The 11,691-nt window shown below is 34.2% G+C and overlaps 1 long non-coding RNA gene across 1 annotated transcript; it reads left to right on the forward strand.

Moving 5' to 3' along the window:
• The first annotated feature begins 4,799 nt into the window (after nucleotides 1-4,799).
• Nucleotides 4,800-11,147, forward strand: LOC144372885 (uncharacterized). Its single transcript, XR_013432717.1, has 3 exons — nucleotides 4,800-5,108; nucleotides 10,639-10,678; nucleotides 10,907-11,147. It is a non-coding gene; the product is annotated as an uncharacterized LOC144372885 (long non-coding RNA).
• Nucleotides 11,148-11,691: the final 544 nt, after the last annotated feature.

Genomic DNA, 11,691 nt, shown 5'->3' on the forward strand with positions numbered 1-11,691 from the left:
AAAGAGATATTAAACAAGTAAGAGCAAAAATGAGAGAAGAAACTACAACATTAATGTAATCAAAGTGCAGTTTAAGAATAAAAACAAAAAAATTGAAATGTACATAATATAATGATAATAGATTCAACTAATGTAGAAGTTACTACTATCATAAACCCATACATACTAAATAACACAACAGCTAAATATATACATCTTACATGAATCCACTAGATAATCAAGGAGAATTTGATTAAGTATCCAATATAGCAAAAGATTTCTTATATTTATTTTGAATTAATCCAGCAAGCAGGAATAACTAAAGACATGAAGGAATTTAGTTATACAATTAATTATTTTATTTAATAACAGACTTTAATATTTTTAAAAGAAATAACATATATTTTTGTGAATCCATATAATATTTAATAAGTAAATCCTTGCCAAATTTAAGATTTGATGGACCACATTCTGTGATTAAAAATCTATGAAATTAAATGTAACCTTAAAAAATTAATACAATAATCTCTTTGCTTAGAATTGTGAAAAAAAAATAATAGGTATTCCTTGAATCAAAAAGTAAATCAAAATGAAGGTGTAGTAGCACATGCCTTTAATCCCAGGGATTCTGGAGACTGAGGCAGGAGGATTGCTCCTTCAAGGCTAGCCTCAGAAGTTTAGTGATTAAGCATTTAAGTTTAGTGATTAAGCATTTAATTAAGAATTAAAAATGAAAAGAACTGAGGCTATAGCTCAGCAATAAATTCTCCTTGGGTTCAACTCCTAGCATTGCTAGTAGGGCTAAGGGTGTGGAGTAATTCAAACCTGATAATAAAAACTATGCAGAAATAAATGAAAAGGCTATTTACCAAAACCAGAAAACTTAGCATAATGCACAATTTACATTAGGGTGGATTTATGAAGATATTAAAAATGGAAGTAGTAGATATTACTTAGATTATGATATTAGAATATCAAAAGAACAGCAAAATAACAACTACCCAAACAAAACAACAACAACAACAAAAACAAAAACACTAGCCAGAAAAAAATCAAAAACAAAAAAGAAATGCCAAATACTGCCTGATCCCATTCATATGAAGAACCTCAAATGTTGATCACTGAGAAGTTGAAAATAACAGGGTGGTCACCAGCAGCTGGGGAGAACTGATGGGAGGGAGGAACAGAAAAGGTATTTCAACAGGCACTAAGTCATAGTTATATAAGAGAATTTCTGGGGGTTTTTGCATGAGAGGGTGACTATTGATAACAATAATGCATATTTCAAAAAAGGCTAGAAGAGCCAGGCATGGTGGCACTTGCATGTAATCCCAGCAGTTCAGGAGGCTGAGGCAAGAGGATTTCAAGTTCAAAGCCAGATTCAGCAACTTAGAAAGGCTTTAAGTAACTGAGAGTAAATAAAAATTGACAAAAGGACTGGGGAAGTGGCTTAGGGGTTAAGCACCCCAGGCTGTAAATACTGACACACACACACACACACACACACACACACACACATCCTAGAGAAAAAGATATTGAGTGTTCGCACCACAAAGAAATGATAGCTGTTCACAAGAAGAGATGAGTGTATATGTACCTGATTTCAATATTATGCAATGTATGCATTTGTCAAGGCATCCCATGGTATCCCATCAATATATACACTGTAATGTGTTAGAAGAAAGAAAAAAAAAAAGCTAAGCTTCATTTAAAACTAGTAAAAAGATTACATAAATTAAATAAACTATTACTTGAAAAGACCATAAACTACATTATGAGCCTTATGAGAAAATGGAAAGGAAAGCAGAGAAAGAGGGAGAGGAAAAAAAGAGAAAGAAGAAGAAATGAAATATAAGGTTAAGGACAAGAAAAGAAGTATTGTTACAAACACACTGGTTAAGGACAAGTAAGAAAGATAAAAGAATACACAGCAAACATTTGAAATCCTAGAAAACAATAAATTATTTCCCAGCAAACCATAAATTTATTAAAGTTTATCCAGGAAGAAATGGAAACCTAAATTGATTGATGAATAGAAAAACAATAGAAAAACAATTACACATCTGATAGGGGAATTCACCAAAGGGTTCACAGTTAAATCCTAGCTTTTCTTTAAGGAAAAGTTAATTTTAATATTATAAAATTACTTATAGAGCATCAAAAAGATTAAAAAAATTCCAAGTCATTTTAAGAAGTCTTTTTAACTTTAATTTCTAAATTAAAATATATGTATTTTAGAAGGAAGGAGTGAAATAGCTGGACATGGTGTAATCCCAGTGGCTCAGGAGGCTGGGGCATGAGGATCACAGGTTCAAAGACAGCCTCAGCAGCTTATCTGTGCCCTGCCTCAAAATAAAAAGGGCTTGGAGTGTGGCACCCCTGGATTCAATCCCTGGTACAAAAAAAAAAGTGAAATAATGATATATGTTACAAAATGCATGACCTCAAAATGTATGACATACCCAAAATAGTATCTCAAATGAAAGAATCAGGACATAAAAACCACATATTATATGATTCATTTATATAAAATGTTCCTAGAAAGCAAATCTATAAACAGAGAAAACAGATTAATGGTAACCTAAGGTTTGGGTGAAAGCAGGAATTTGCCACTTGTGGGTACAATGGATATTGTTGTTGTTACCATCACTACTGTGCTGGGGATGGAACCCAGGGCCTCACATGTCACAGTCCAGTACTCCATCACAAGAGCCACATCTCACCCAACAAGGGATATTTTGTGGTCACAGTTGTATGACTGCAAATTTACTAAAAATCATTGAATTGTATGCTGCAAATAGGTGAATTTTATAGTATATAAATTGTATCTCATTGAAGTGCTTTTGATTAAAGTAAATGGATATCAGAAAAGAAAAATCAATGCCATTTCTTATAAATGTACATGTAAAAGGCTTAAATAAAGTAGACTGATAGATTTCATGAAGGTATCAACATATTCCATGAAGTAGCATTTCTTCTAGGAAATAAAATTATAAAAGTCATTAGCTATTCCTTAGAAAGCAAAATAGGGATAAAAATATTTGCTAATTTTACCAATATTTTCAATCACAAATTACTAAAACCATTTCAATTTCAACCAAGAGTAAGAACACAATTGTCAGTCAATATTTTCTTAAAATTCTTGCATAAGGAAATTAGAATAATATAAGCATGATCAAAATAATGGTAAATGTTTATCTGTTAGATAAAATTATTTATACCTAGAAAACCCATGAGCCTGTAATTAAAATAAAAGCAAAGTTCTCCTTTGATTGATAAAGACAATTGTACATGATAACATTTTGAAAAAAATGGCTGATATGACAATAAGGGCCTAGAAATTAAAATAGAACCAAAATTATATTCATAATGACAGAAAAGAGAACAATAAAATCTTAGTAATAAACATAATAACGTAATAAAAAGCTTTATAAGTAAAATTTCTACAAAATTAAAAGATATAAATCAAATTCTGAACAAAGAGAAAGGCATTAAATGGTCGATAAATTTTCTAAAAGTTTTGATTCTTCTAAAACCAGCATATTACTTAACATAATGCCAATTATAGTTCCACTATACCTTTCCTTTTGAAATTGAATAAAATTATTCTGAATTTATATGGATAAAAATAATGCTAGAAAGTCATGCAAAGAAAGAACAGAAATGGAAAATGACTCACATAAAAGATCATCTGACATATCCATCCAGATCAGTTCATTAGAGTATTGGCATAAAATTAGACACATTAGTGAAACATCCTGGAAACCTTGGAACTGGAACTGAGGAGAAATAAGTTTCTAATACATGATAAAAGTAATATTTGGACCAGTATAAAGGCATAAATTATTTAAAAATTGTGGTAAAATAATTAGCTCTCTCTGAAGAAGAAAACACAGTTAATCTCTATCTTACCTAAAACCCAAAATAATACTGAAAGGAGTATTGATTTAATTTTAAAAAATAATAGAACCATAGTACATTAGAAAAGGAAAATTTAGGACACTCATGTATTATTTAACATTTGTGTAAAAAAATGTGTTTATGGACCATACAAACTTTTAAAAACTCTGCATGTGAAAATATTCTACAGATATGTGAATAGAGAACAATGATGAATCTGAAGGAAAATATTAATATAACTGATACGGATTAACATCCATTTTATATAAAGAGCTCTTTCAAGCATCCCAATAGAAAAATTAGCAAAGAAGCAGTGTACAAAAAGGCAATTCCAAATGGCCAACAAACATTAAAATACTCAACCTTACCAATCATCAGTGAGTGCAAATTAAAGTAATGAGATATCCCTTTATGCGCATCAGACTGGCAAGCACTGAGCAGAGCAATAACACCTACTGCTGGCGGTGATACAGAGGAAAGAGCTATTTTAATATATTGCTGGTGAAAATGTGCATTATTATAGCTTTTTTTGGAAAGAAATCTGGCAATATCTATTAAGTTAAAACTATCCATTGACCCACACATTTCATTGTGGGAAACTGTCCCAGAGAAACAAATGTATTGGCAGGTAAGGATGCATGTTCAAGGATATTTATTGCATCACTGTTTGTTTTGAAAACCTGGAAGCTAAGTGAATTTTGATTAGAAGAGGAATGGTTGACTACAGAGAATATTACAGAACATTATGCAACTTAGTACTACATTACTTGACATGAAACAATTCCCATGATGTGAAAAAAGCAGGATGCAAAAAGGTAGGTATAATATAATCTCATTGTTAAATGAAAAATTATATATTTCCCTAAATATATAACATGCACAAATATGTACATGCACACATATATATGTTCATATATACATCTGTGAATTATTCTACCTTTCTGTATTTGATTGAAGAAAAAATATCAGATTATATGAACCAGCTTGTTTAAATTGATCACCTGAGAGTAGCAATGGGAGATGATGGAATTAGAGGAATGTGGGAAGAGGAGGGAGCACAGCATAAAAAGCAAAAATACAAATAAAACCCAATATTTGTGATTTGATTTCATTTGACTCTATTATGGCCCTCAAGTTATGGTCTTTTTTGAAGGGATTCTGATCTTGTATAATCTTCTATCCTGAGAAGTGGAACTGTGACTTGTTTCTCTCAATTAGACATCACAAAGGTAATGAGATTTCACTTCCATGATTATGTCATTTATGATTTATGACTTCTGACTGTTGACTTGCCCTTGCTGGCTTTAATGAGATAAGCTACCACATGAAATGGTCTATATGGCAAGGAACTGAGGGCAGCCATTAAGTGATAGCCAGGAAGTAAACCAGCAACCACAGCAGCTCGGAAGTGAAGCTTTTCTCAGTCGAGTCTTCAAATGAGACCACAGTCTTCCCAGTACCTTGACTGCAGACTTGTAGGGGACTTATATAGCATGCTAGTGCCTGAACTCTTGACCCACAGAAACTAAGATATACAAATACATGTCTTAATATCTTTCTATTTATTTTAAATAAAAAAATTTTCCAAAAAAAAAATCCACTCTACATTATCTTGAAGCTTCACAGAAATATGTAAGAAATACGTATCATTCTCGTGTTGCAGGAAAGGAACCTGACACTTAGAAGTTATCTTTCTAGGTGTCAGGAACTGGTGTTTGGCCAGAGTGGAGGTTTGAACGTTAGATGTCTAACACAAAAGTTCCTTTGCTTTGTGCATGCATGAAGGTAGTTTCCATCCGCCCACTTAACAATCCAAACATAAAACAAAAGAGTGGATTGCCCTTGGCCCACTGACACACTGCTACAAACTTTTAAGCTTTTTAGCATTTAATGACCAAAGAAAGACATTTGCTGTACATGACAGGTGGCTTTCAGTCAACCCCTGGGCAGCCTTTTGGCTTAGGTCTCCTCAGAACAATGTCCAAAACCAATAGGACAGCTCAGGGAGTGGCACGTTTCCCAGGACTTTGCACTTCAAGCCACAATGATGAATAACTAGCTGCACTCAAAGTCAAAGGGTGGACACAAAAAAGTGGAACTGAGACAGAGCAAGCCATGGAGAGGGGTCGATGTGCACAGAGAAACTGCAAGTTAGGGATTTCTAAGATAACCTGTAAAAAGGTTAAGTGAGCATTTTATAGAATGGCCAATGGTCAATGAGTTTGCACAATAGTGAGGTAAAATTTCTTTAAAAAATGTCTTTACTGCAAAGATTTTCAGATAATTTAATATGCTAATGTACACAGAAGATTGAATTTAGAAAACTTCTTGATTAAACATTTTGTGCACTAATGCACTAATTTTTAAAAAAATTTTTTTAAATTTTTTCCATTTTTTTAAAAATGAGAACCCCTTCTGTTATTTCTGCCTCCTTCTAAACATGTTCCTATGTCTCTACAAAGTCAACATGATATTGCACCTTATCTTCCTCCTCATAAATTCGTGTCATTCAAAATCAGTTGACAAAATTGCACTGTGTACATCTGTAAACGTGCCACAGTGAATTACACCTTTATGGATATCTACAAATCACCAATTTTAAAAAAATAAATAAATATAGGAAGACCAGTAGGGTAGAGGAAGAGAAACAAGGGGTGAAAAGAAAAGGGAAGTACTGGGGACTGAAATCGAGCAAATTATATTCTGGACCTTAGAATTATATCAAAATGAGCTCCACGATTAGGTATAACTATAATGCACTATTCAAACATTTAAAAAAATGAGCTATTTTGGGAATGTAAATCCTGAAGGTCATTTTAGAATGTTTTCTAATTATGCACAAAAGGGGTCAAAAACATGTATTAAAATTAGACAAATAATCTTTCTAAAAACTAAGTCTAGTGTATTCCTTAAAATCTAAAACCAGAAGTTCTAGACATTAACTACAAAAATAAAGAACTAAAAAATCTTACTTTTAGTGGCGGTCTATAGCAGAGTAAGGAACTGAATTAAGGGTATCATAAAAGTATGTGTTAATACACATATTGATTATGATAATAGTAATGGAATGCTTTCTATGTGCACTTTAGTATGACATTCACAACCATAATCTCATTTAATTTGACTCAGTGAGTTTGAAGTCATGTATTGTGAATTCTAATTTTAGAGATGAGAGAAGTAGAGACACAAGAGATCATATCTTCAGAATCACAAATCTATTAAGTTTGAGAATTAGAATTGAAAATATATTTGACTTTTGTTAAATTTTATGAAGATAATGTTTTACATTCGGGGTAATTTTCTCAGATTAGTCTAGCAATTTGATGTTTTTTCACTTTTTCTTTCATCAACTACCTCTAGTCTGTTGTTCAGATTGATCACAGAAACCTTGTTTCATTTTATTATGCAATTATATTTTTCTTATCTAAAAATTCTACTTGGGCAAAATTCTATTTTATTTTAATTATGGACGACCAAAGCATGTAAATGTACACTCAGTTCTGGCCTTAGTTATTTTCTGTGTCAGTCTTACATGTCTTGAGTAGTGAACTGTGGAAGACTGAAAGGAGATTATGAATTTCTAAGTCCTAAGCTATTTTTTAAGTTACTTTATCTGCTTCAGGTTTACGTCTCATGGGGAAAACATAAATTTGAATCTCAAAGTTACATACGTAATCTTTAACTCCATTTTTTTTACAGATAATTATTTTTAAGCACAATTCCTATAAGATTTTAAATATCCCTACCTCCTATCTAAGTCATGTAAATCAGTGTGTGTGCATGTGTGTTTTCTTAGCCATGTTTCAGGTGTGACATTGACACATTGTAAATGCCAGTTTCTTGTACCTCAGTAGTTCCAGCTCCATGTACGCAAGAGTCTATAGTTCTATCCCCAAGATTAGAAGGAAATTCACTGATGTTAGGTGACCACCAGATTCAGCAGTTGCTCAGTGTCCCAACTCTGTTTTCACTAGATCTTTTTACTAGGAACATGAGAATTTTCCTTTCTTAGTGTTGGTTCAGCTGTCTGTTTATTGCTTGATTATTTCTATACATAAATATATAGCTTAGATGCATGTATCTATTTATTCATCCAAAAATTTAGTTAGCTGATTGTTTTATGATTTAAACTAGTAAGGGGAATTCCTTCTTAGCCACATTAAATATATATCTATCCCTTGTGTCTTAAATCATATCACTTCTCCATATTAATCTTTCACTTTGAAATCCATAAAATAATTGGCATTATGGAAACAGTAATTATGGCTTGTTCATAAGATCTCAGAAGAGCAGAATTAGGAAGCAGATCGTAAAATCAAAAGAAGCCATTTAAGAATGAATGAAAGGAAATATTATATTACTTTCCACAACAGGTAGCAAACCTACAAATGTGCTTCTCTAAGTGGTATTTTAGTTCAGTTAATGATGTGTTTGGCATCTTAGGAGGTAATTGTTGTGAAGAACCGTCTTTATTAAATCACGCATAATCCTGGAGATGGATTCCATTATCCAGTGAGGATACAGTGGTTAACAGGTGGGCTGTGCTTGATACCATGTTGGATGTGTGGCAGAAGACTGGAGCCATGCCCTCCCAGGAGATAGGAGCACACATCAGGCCAGGGAGAAAGCCTTTGGATAGATAATGTGTAAGCCAAAGCCTGGTGGCTGGAAAGGAGAGGCTGAGTTCAGCTTCGGTCACGTTGACTTGATGAAATTATCCAAGTGGAGATATTCCATAGTCAGCCAGATCCACATGCCTGAGCTTAGGAGATCACTCTGAGTTGGAGATATTGACTCAGTGTTTTGCTTGAATAGTAGTGTATTCCTCTATTGTATTTAATTTTAATTGATCTACTAACAAATGAAGAAGGTTTCAAAATCCAAATAGTACAAAGTGTACACAAAAATCGAGTCACTTTTCAACACTTTCAGGCCAGATACTGAATATTACCAATATAAGAATATATTACCTGTCTCTACCACTTTCTGAGGTTAGCATATACATGTTTCATGTTTTTAAAAGTGATATGACTTTATTCAAACTATTTTGCATCTTACACTTTTTACTTACTACCAAAATTATCATTTTGATGATAAGTCTGTATCATTGTAAATAGTCTCCTTATCTGTTCAACAGTTGTGTAATATTCTAATGCATATATCTGTAAGTCACAAAGTTGTGGATATTTATGTTGTTTCTATTTTTCAATGGTATTTTAAAAATATGAGCCTCCAATATCCCATTTTCCTCACTAAAAGTATTAAGCATCTTTTCATATGTTAAATTTTTGGTAAAATCCAGTCCAAACTTCTGATTCTGAATTTAAAGCCATTAGTATTGTGCACCTGCTTTCTTCTCTGACTACACCATTTACTTTTTTGCTTAGTATTATTTAAGAAAATTATTATTATTATTATTATTATTATTTTGTTCAATCAAACTTCTTCTTATCATATAGGTTTTGTACCTGATATTTGTTTCTTAGCTTGTTGTTATCCTCAACTCTTATGTGAAGACTTGAGATTTTAATTTAAATGATAACTTAATTATTACCCACCTAGTCACATTCAACAAGTTGCCATACTACTTGAATTTTCTGCATATCGCTCTAAAATAAAAAATGAACGAGGACTTAGTACGACTCTGGAGTGTGGAAACCGTGTGAATCTACCACTCAGATCACTGATTGCAGGAAGCTGAGGGCTTCTGCTGATGTGCTCTGAAATCCATAGCTTGGTGTACAAAGCCACAGATCCCTTAGGCTGCATCCAGGCAATGAGTGACAGCAGGGTCACGTAAGCATGTCTATTTCTGGGTGATGTGGGAATCTTCTAAGAGAAGATTTTGACCTGCAGACCCTTCAATGCCTTTATCAAGCTTCCTTATAAGCATACTACAGTCCTAAACCCTTCTGCTCAGTCTTTCTTCCTCCCCCACTGCCTTTCTTTTTATCTTTCCTCTTCCGATCACTCAAAGTCAGACTTGGATTTCTGTCCCTTGGCTCCCTCCTTAATTTTTTTTTGTAGCCTGCTAACCCTATTTTTAAAATTTTGAAAATAAATGTATTTTTAAAATGTTTATTCTCATCCATCTGCTTCTTGGAGGACCAGGATTAAAACATTAAAGAACAAGGATATATGAATACTGGTTAGGGAAAGAGATCTCACAAAAGAGACAGCCTTAGGAATGCTCAGAACCATGAAAGGAAACCCAGCAAAATCTTGCAGCGCTGAAGAGAAGGGAAAGGAGTATTTCTGTATGGAAATACAGAGAACTGGCATTGTGGAGCAACCAGCGTAGGACTGTGAGCATCAGGCTTCCCCCACACGTTGGTCGTGGATGATCTCAGTAAAATATAGTTGCTCAACAGGTGAGTGGGAGGTGGAACAAAACAACCAGAATTGCTGACAATTCCTTTTATTTTGCTTTAAATTATGATTAAGTGTAGTAATAGCTACCATTTATTAAGCCTCCTACCTCCTACCTTATGGTAAGATTTACATAAAAGAGAAGAGCCAATTAGCAACATAAGAAGCAGTAGATGGACCTTAAGAGGAGCGTGGGAGGAGTTAGTGCAGGTTCTGTGGTTGTGAGTTAGTGCAGGTTCTGTGGTTGTGAGAAGGATCTAGTAACGCTTGAGGCATGGATCACAGAAGAGAAAGGAAAACTAAAGGAGTAAAATCCCCTGGGTTATCAGAATTGACAGGATCTAGAAATGCAGCTGAATTTATTGCCTCTAACTCTTCCCTTTATCATAGGAATAAAGGAGGAAAAGTAGGTGTTGGCACAGGAGTTGAGGTGAGAAGTTAAATGTCTCTTCTGGAATTATGTCTTTTCTCTGTGCAACAGCAGCTGAAGATGTCTGCTGGATGAGAGGGAGGAGGAAACGGTTGTCTTGGGGAGAGTGGGAGGCTTAGAAATAAGGCTATGGGGGAAGGGAAGAGCGGGTCATCATGTGTCAGCAGTTATTGGTGACCATACATCTACAAATGCTTATGTGTTCAGTCATGGAATTTTCTCCAGCAGCATGCATTTGCCTGTGTTCAGAGGTGAACCTGCAAGGCAGCTGATGGCATCCAGAAGAACCATGGCCGGACTTCCATGATCCAAAGTCACTGGGAACAGGGAGCTTAGGAAATTGGTAAAAGCATGGGAATTGCTGTGCTTTGGACTCTTAGCAAAATAGGAAGCACAGGGAAGAAAAGAGACTTGCACAATGAGGAGAGGTCAAAGAACTGCACATTCTCATAAATTTAAAAAAAAGAGAGAGAGATAAAAAGAAAATTATTTGTGGGAATAATTGGAAGAACTTTGTCTTCATTTGCTTCCTGTTGCTAATAGAACAAAGGTTTTTTTGTGGCCCTCTGTTCTGGTCCAGTGTTGAGGGCTTGCAGTAGGTGATGGCCCTCTTGCTGGCAGAGTTCCAAGGTAGCATAGGGTGTCACATGCCAAGAGATACCGAGTGTACCTGTGTGTGTAGCCCTGGTCTCTCTTGTTCTCATGTGACCACTGGGATTCTATCTGGGCTGTTCCATCCCAAAGACTTCATTTTAGTTTAATCATCTCCCAAAGACTGTACCTCCAAGCACTAGAGCTAAATTAAATTTCCATACCCTTAATTCCTTATGATAAAAATTAAACTTCCACCTGAGTTTTTGGAGGGGACAAATCATATACAAACCAAACTATATCTGAATGAAAGAAGATAGGACAAATGTGGTTATCTGAATTTCATTATCAAGAAATGGAGGGGAATGAGCAAGGTCTAAGAGATAATGCATGAGAACTGAAGACTAGCAGAGAAGAGGAAA

The sequence above is a fragment of the Ictidomys tridecemlineatus genome, unplaced genomic scaffold, assembly GCF_052094955.1.
Source record: "Ictidomys tridecemlineatus isolate mIctTri1 unplaced genomic scaffold, mIctTri1.hap1 Scaffold_183, whole genome shotgun sequence".
Lineage (NCBI taxonomy): Eukaryota > Metazoa > Chordata > Mammalia > Rodentia > Sciuridae > Ictidomys > Ictidomys tridecemlineatus.